Source organism: Amblyomma americanum, chromosome 1, assembly GCF_052857255.1.
Source record: "Amblyomma americanum isolate KBUSLIRL-KWMA chromosome 1, ASM5285725v1, whole genome shotgun sequence".
Classification (NCBI taxonomy): domain Eukaryota; kingdom Metazoa; phylum Arthropoda; class Arachnida; order Ixodida; family Ixodidae; genus Amblyomma; species Amblyomma americanum.
In genome coordinates this window covers 407,977,456-407,985,510 of record NC_135497.1, presented here as the reverse complement: position 1 = coordinate 407,985,510, position 8,055 = coordinate 407,977,456, and the positions used below count along the sequence as shown (strand labels likewise).

Sequence of the window (8,055 nt, the reverse complement as noted above, 5' to 3'; positions counted from 1 at the left end):
AATTTTGGAGTTCGGGTGTGTTTTATTCTCAGGAGCTCCTGCCTATAAACTTCGCCCTCTTGTGCTTTTGGAGCGTGAGGCGTTGCGCCTTTGTCTGGGGCTTCCAAAATATGTCGCCAATGCTGTTCTGCACCTTGAGGCGCGAATGCCTTCGTTATCAGCTAGGTTTCGCCTTTTAACAGTTCAAACATTTTTAAAATTGTGCGACTCCCCTCTTCACGCTTCCAGTATAATATTTCTTAGTCAACCTTCCGCCTTTTTTAGTGCTGCCTGGTCTCGATTTCATACCCCGCAGATATGTTACGTGCAGTCCCTCCTTGATCGCATAAATATTCATTTCACTGATGTCCGCCAAATATATAACAACTTCTCATCTGTCCAGATTGAATTCGATGACATTTTCCCATCGAATGCAAAGCTGCAGCCCTTCCCGCTTCTTCAGGGTCTATTGCAGGACCACCTAAGGTCCTTTCCCTCTCATGTTCTTATTGCTACCGATGCCTCGCAGGATCGCGAAACGGCAGGTGTGGGAATTTTTTCACCTTCACTGGATTGGTCTTTTTCTCTCCGTCTTCCTGACTTCACTCCAATTTTTCTGGCTGAATTATTAGCAGTAATCTTAGCCTTACGAAAATTAGAATCTACCGTTTCCCAGGTCGTGGTTATGACAGACTCTCTGTCCATTTGCTCTTCCTTATCCTCGCCCACTGACTCTCGGCCATTACGCCTCTTTAAGTTCCTGATTCCGCTGCATCTAAATTCGGTAAGGTTGCTTTGGGTACCAGGTCACATGGGCTTTCACTTAAATGAGGTTGCAGATTCCTTAGCAAGAGCCTCTCTCAGCGGCCCAATTGTTGCTGTCCTACCATCGTGTGCATATACAGCTGCGGTGAGGTTTCGCAGCTACACAATATTTCAGGAATTTGCTGCCTCGGCTCTTACATCGTCTCCCGAATATCAGCATCTTCTGCATCCTTGGAGTAGCAAAGACTGGCGCTCACGCAGACTAGAGGTCTCTTTCACGCGCTTGCGTTGCCGGGTTCCCCTTCTAAATTTCTACCTTCACAGATCTGGCCTGGCAGCTTCCCCACTGTGCCCTTTTTGTGCCGAACCTGAGACAATAGATCACTTCCTGCTGTTCTGCCGCCGCTTTTCTCATTTGAGGAAGCGTCTTTTGCAAATTCCATTTCATCAACTGGGCTTGCCTGTGTCTTCCGCGGTTGTTCTTTCCATTGGCGCTTCTTTGCTTGGACGAAGCGACAGGAGTGTGCGCTCTGCTGTGCAAAATGTTCTTCAAGAAACGCAGCGACTCCCATTCTAATTTTTTTTTCCTGATCTCTGTCAGTAAGACATTGCAACATTACAGGCATTGTGTACTATTATGCACATTAAGCAATTGTCCCGTCTTCGATCTCCAAGTTAACTGGACCCCTTTCCTTCCCTCTTCCAATCTATCAGACTACATACTATTTCCACTGCTTTTCCCGTCAAAAATTTTCTGTATCCAGTAATTAACCGCCTGTGTCTTGGCCACTCCCCCGTAGTGGGTATGTGCCAGCAACGTCTGAGGCCTTCCTTCCTTCCTTCCTACGTGGACAGGAGGAGGAATATTCTAGGTGCGGACGTTGGTGCACGGCCGTCAGCTGCTGCAGGAGGTGTTTAATCGCGAGGCCTACTGACCAGGCGTGGTCCCCACCGGTTGATACCCCGGTCCTGTGGATCATGACGCTGACCCTGTCTTTGGAACGTGGGCCCTGTGTCAACGCCTCCGGATCGACGACTCTGCCAGCGGTAGTTGCTAGCTCCCAGACCTCGTCACCAGTACGAGGATGCCCCAACACCGACATCCAGCCAAGGCGACGCGGCAGTACCGTCTCTTTTCACCTGATCCTCCTCAACACTCCTCTCGTGGAAGAGCGGCGTCTCTTGAAACAAGGTACCGCCTGGGTTTTTTTCCCTACTCCGCGTCCGAGATAGCGCACGAGTCACCCGCCTTTGGTAGCAAGACTATAAGTGCGACTTTGTGGTTTACGTGTGAGGACCAATAGTGTGATAGGACTGCGGTGTTTTCTGTAGCCTTATATTGGTGTATGTGTAGTGCGCTGTTTTGTTTGTTGTTCAGTCATGTGTAAAGTGCGTCTTGAGTTTCCTCTTCGAAGCCTTCTCTCTGCTTTATAGGCTTGCACACATACAGAGCGCTTACCATTCCACACCATAAGTACACTTTTGTGCGACAGGGTGCAAGGCTTTTAGGAACACCTCTTTGAGCTACGTGGTCAGTGTAAACTCTAATGAACAGCAAATGGCTACATAACACTCCAATGCAGATTGCACTCAAAAACGCATGAAAAGAACCAGTGGGAATTTTGCAGGGCTGACCAATAGATAAAGTATGGTTGAATGTGAGAAAATCCTTCGTCTGCACAAATTTGCGATACCACTCTCCAAGAAGCCAGAGAAGCGCAGAAACTGTGCTGGCAGAAACACACTCAACATGTAAACACTTCGTTTGGTTTGGTTTATAGGGGTTTAACGTCCCAAAGCAACTCAGGCTATGCGAAACGCCGTAGTGAAGGGTTCCGGAAATTTCGACCACCTGGGGTTCTTTAACGTGCACTGACATCGCACAGTACACGGGCCTCTAGAATTTCGCCTCCATCGAAATTCGACCGCCGCGGCCGGGATCGAACCCGCGTCTTTCGGGCCGGCAGCCGAGTGCCATAACCACTCAGCCACCGCGGCGGCTGTTGTAAACACTTAGTGTCATATTTCTCGATGAACAGACATTGCCACGTACACAGAACAGGTAGGACCGTTCAACCAATGCTACCCATGTTGACATTCCATAAGCATTACTTGTACCCTGCTATTTAAACGTTCTACCTCGGCACCACAAAAAAGACATGAGAGGAGGAACTGGGTCAAGAAATGTGCAGAGCTAAAATTTTTGTATAAAAGTTAACACCTGCACACCACTGCACTTGTGCTTTTTAAACAGTTTCTACAGTTGCAATACACACACAACAGTTGGAAACGTGCAGTCATTCACTAAGTACACTCAGTACACATCACATCGCAACATGTTACAATGATTGAAGTGACCCCTCCTTCCCTTTCTGAAAAACAGAAGTGCAATACCAGCCTCCTTCTCTACCCAGGCAGTGACATGCAAGGCACCACAGCGGAATGGAAACGGGGACAATGCTTGTGAACTTGATTAATTTTAACCTTGAGAAATTCTTGTATGCTGGGCTCACCAAATGAAAGGTGGTGCTGGTTTTGCAGACATAGATTCCTATGAATCTCAAGACAACCGGGGTACCAAGATAAGAATAGACGTGTTCTTGGAGGCAGGTCCAGTACTGAGTGTTCTGTAGCTTGAAACGTTGAAAGAGAAAATTGCACAACACAGCTGCAAGCCCTGAAGATCTTCTGAAAGGCTGCTATGCAGTGCCGGGAGCCAAAGAGGAAGTGGTGCTGTTGCACCTGACTGGCAGAGGCATTGATGCTTTTTAATTAGGCATCTAGATACTAGGCAACACTCTCCATGGCACTTCATTCAAACAGTGTCAATGACAGGCCTGGATGAAAGACGTGTGCACCACAGCATTGCAAAAGGGCGCAGTACCAGGCTTGTTTTGTAGCAGGAGGCAGACCCCATTTGCAATAATGATGTGGCGGGCTAGAGAGCTGCAGCAGAGGCAGCAGTTTGTTATTTCGCTCAGTTGAACAAACAGCTTCACGCTTGATCAGCCTGAACAAGGGAGCTGGAAAGGGCACTCACAAGGCTGTAACTGTAACGGTTCACTCGAGCACAAGGCCTGGGTTGGCCGAGTCTGTACATAATGTGGAGCCAGGTCACAGTCTGTGCAGACTGCAAGAAAGGTGAAGACATGATCACCACTGTGTGGCTATGCTCGTAGTGTCCAACAGGTTTGTTGGACATCTGTCAGTAATTTGCAGCTTGGTGTAAGCCTAATTGTAGACCAGCAGACAATTGGGTTGTACCTTGTAATAAGCTGGTATTGCCATTGTGTTGGTCGTTGATGAATGCATTCATGATTGCACAGCTCCATGGGTCCCAAGCCAGCTGCCTGCTACCTCGTCTGATACTGGTTGTTGGCTGTTCTTCGAAGTTTACTGTCGGCAATGCGAACCGCAAACTGCAGCATTCATTAAATGTCTTCGATTCAGAGCTGAACAGTTTGCTTGTGACAGTTTGTGAACAGTGGCAAGCTGTATGATACATGGTCGCTTGTATTTGTGGAAAATATGGAACCAGGTACCGCAGGTGACGACATTGGTGAAGGGGCACTGCAAAGTTCTGCAAGTGCTTTGGCTCCATGAAAAGTATTCGACTAGTGGCAACATGCAGCACTACATGGTTGTGAGGTGCCGTTATTCCGAAGCAGTGAAGACGTAGCTGCACCACAAGAATATAAAACAGCTTGCCATTCGCAAGGACATAGCTTGCTGGGAAGTAGAATTCCACACTTTCCCGATTGTTTTCCCATCCAAGATTTCCAGCTTGCCAATACAGGCTGTCAAGAAAGCCAGCACAACGTTAGTGGACTTGAAATCCTTGTCATGCGGGGTTGAATGTCGGAAATCTTCATACGGACTATAAGCGACACAAGAGTGGAGAGCTCCAGATTAATTTCAACCGCAGCGGTGGCAAGTTCTGCGAAGATTAAATGCAAAAACGCCAGCATGCTGTGTGTTGTCCGTGCATGTAAAAAAATCCCAGATGATGTCAACAGATTCCAAGGAGCAGATGTAGCTCAGAAGCATAGCAGAAACAGGTCTCACTCTCACTACAGTACCCACTGATACGAGCACTGCAGGTAGTAGTGCAGGTCCTACGGCCTGCGGTACTCGTAGCAGTCCCCATTCACATGGCCCTTTGTACCGCAGTGATGGCATGCGTAAATGATGTGCCTGGTTGGCACCCTTGAGAAAGAGCAAGGATACCTGGTCCATACAACTTTTCCAGGCTCCTGACAAGGATCTCGGCCGGCTCCTCCACTCCTTCACCAGCCGACAGATGGTATCCATCACCAGCAAAAAGGTGCTTCTTTGGTGCTTTAGCTACATCCCGGAAGCGATGCTGAAAATAAAATAGAATTTGTTCAGAAATAGGGCAAATTAAGGCAATACGTGAAACATGGTTTGATATCTAGGGTTAATGTCCCAAACTGACTTCAGCTATGAGGGCTGCTGCAGTGGAGGGTTCCGAATTAACCTAGACCATTTGCAATATCACAGAGCAGCACATGGGTGCCATTTTGTCACCGGGGTCGGTGAGCGCCCTTGGCACTGAGCAACCAGCGCGGGGAAACATTTAAAGCATCACAGCAGTATAGAGCTGCAGTAAAATTTCACCTTTCTGGTACATTTTCGAAGTAAACAACACATGAATAGGCAGAAACAAAGCAGACCACACAAACATAGCACTTGCTTAAAACACAATTAATTCGAACACGTGAAACTTCTGGCATATAAAACACGCATCAGATCAAAACCTGAGTACGCCAGTCCCATCTCGAACCCACCTCAGTTACACCTAACAAATGCGCTCGAATCAATTCAAAGCCATGCCGTCAATGTCATGCATCATGCATACTCCTATTCCATCAGCGTTTCATCTCTGAAGGACAGCCTTGAAAGCCTCTTACTTTGACGCTGCACTGCCAGCCTTTGTTTACATTGTGCATCGCCCCCACATATCTCACCACGCTGTGCATCCGTTTCAGACAACTTGCCCTGTTGCTCGCACAACAACGTTTTCAGGATCTTTTTCCCCCGAGCTATTGTGGACTGCAATGCCCTTCCCCATGAAGTCGCCGCCACCACATGGCCATTTTCACTTCTCGAAGCCTTTACAATGCATTTTCAAAGGCAATGCTCGTACTTCTATTTTTTTCCTCAAATATCTAACCCCACCCTTCATGCAATACCTCCAGAGGTGGTCTTTGAGGAAAACAAAGTGAAGTGAAGATCAAATGTCCGAATATATATATATATATATATATATATATATATATATATATATATATATATATATATATATATATATATATATATATATATATATATATATATATATATATATATATATATATTCATGGCAGGTCACCAAGCAGACATGCTAGGATAAATATTTTAATGCCTGCATGTACCCATTAGCTACGCGAGCTCTGCGTCATGATAGCGAGCATATACTGATACAGTCACCACCTCCTGCTGCAATCTTCTGATTTTCTTTAGTTTTCTGCTCCTATTTACCTTCATGTTTTTGAGAATGAATCTGCGAACCGACATATGCACCCACTGATACTGCAATGCGCAGCCATGCATCCTTCATGGCCCGTTTTAACCTTGCTGGCAGGCCTACTGAGAGTTTTATGACACCAGCCACTGTATCGAACGTACTACTTGCCGTGAGTGAGAGACAAGGCCCTGCACTCCTCTGAACACTCACTGAGTTAACAGATATCATGATTTTACGTATGTTACCCAGCATTTTAGGTGCTGAAAAACCAACCTTAACATTGGCCAACCTTTGGAGATTGTGTGGCAGAGTGTGAAGGTAAAGAATGACAGCAACAATGTGCTCTGCCTTTTTTTTTAAAGCTGTGAGTAAACTGCATTCACAAAACGTGATGGCTGCAGCAATTTTTCTTCAATGCAAATGTGAATATAAGTTGGGCAACTGGCACATATCAACCGCATACATAGTTGCTGAAAACTTTCGTCCACTTCGTCAGGGCAAGACTTCTTCAGAGAAATCTAAACAAAACATAATCAATGTTCTTTTCATGGCTTTGCAATGTGCGCAACTGGATAGTGAAAGTAGTCAGTCGTGTCGCCATGCATTATCATAAATTGTTACTAAGAGTTCGTGAAGTGAGCACACAACGTGTGGTATACTGCATGCAATCATTTCTCATGCAGCAAGCAGTTAGTATGCTTGCAAGTAGTTGAGAGAGTACGCCAACAAGGTGGAAACTGACTATGATGAAGGATGATTGCTTTGTAGTACCTGTGGGTGCATGCCTCACTTCGCAACTGTTTTGCTCTAAAAAATACGAAGTGCAACTGATACAGTAACATATGGAAGCTGATATGACAGTAGCAGGGGGCGAAGACTATGTCAGTGCATATGCTCAGTTTCTCTTTTACCAGAAGAGGACGGAAGTTACGGCCACATGCGTTAAACAACTTTTCCTAGACTGTTTGTTTTTGTTTCGCCACGAACAAACGGAGATTTCCTGTACGCCGAATAAATGTTGTTGCAAGCCAGCGCCATGTTCATCTGGTCTTCTACTTGCCTTTTTGTGCTCTGTTCACTCCAAAGGCGTACAACAAGACAAGACGAGATCCTGTCATCATGAGGTTCAAGGCAGTTTTGACACCCAGAACCGTCGGCTGAAAGCAGCAGGTTGCCCGACGAGACTGCTATCCAGTGTCGCAGAAGGGATTCTGCAAGCACCTAGAGGCAGGAAATATGTCACAACCACATCAGAATAAAGGAAGCCGTACGCGGTCATTCCTTGCATTAATGGCATTTCCCACAGTCTGAAAAGGGTAAGAGCAAGAGCTGGTGTAAAAGTGCTCAAGTCAGCACCCAACAAGTTAAGAAGCCTGTGCGCCAAAGTCAACATCGAGCAAAGAAAAAAAATCAATGCAAGAAAAAACACCTGAAAAACATGTCAAATGTGTGAAAATCGGAGTTTATGAAATACCTCTGTAATGCGGACGCATATACATTGGTCAAACAGGGCGCTGTTTGAATAAACGGCTTCGAGAGCACAAAACATCCCTAAAGGGCGCCATCAGCAGTGAATTAGCAAAACATTGCAGAGAGCATGAATGCACTCCGCAGCTTATCAACACAATGGTCATCCCGTCATATTTTGATCAACGGACCAGGGAGATTGAAGAAGCCTTCAAAATCCGACCAAAGAGCGACATATGCGTCTGCATACCTTCAATAGCGCTTCGTGACAGAGAAATTGATTATCTGCGTGCGATGCCTTAATATTTCACCACGTG

The 8,055-nt window shown here is 46.2% G+C and overlaps 1 long non-coding RNA gene across 1 annotated transcript; it reads left to right on the top strand.

The window, feature by feature from the left end:
* Positions 1-1,722: 1,722 nt before the first annotated feature.
* Positions 1,723-5,061, top strand: LOC144102689 (uncharacterized). Its single transcript, XR_013308227.1, has 2 exons — positions 1,723-1,936; positions 4,994-5,061. It is a non-coding gene; the product is annotated as an uncharacterized LOC144102689 (long non-coding RNA).
* The last annotated feature ends 2,994 nt before the right edge of the window (positions 5,062-8,055 follow it).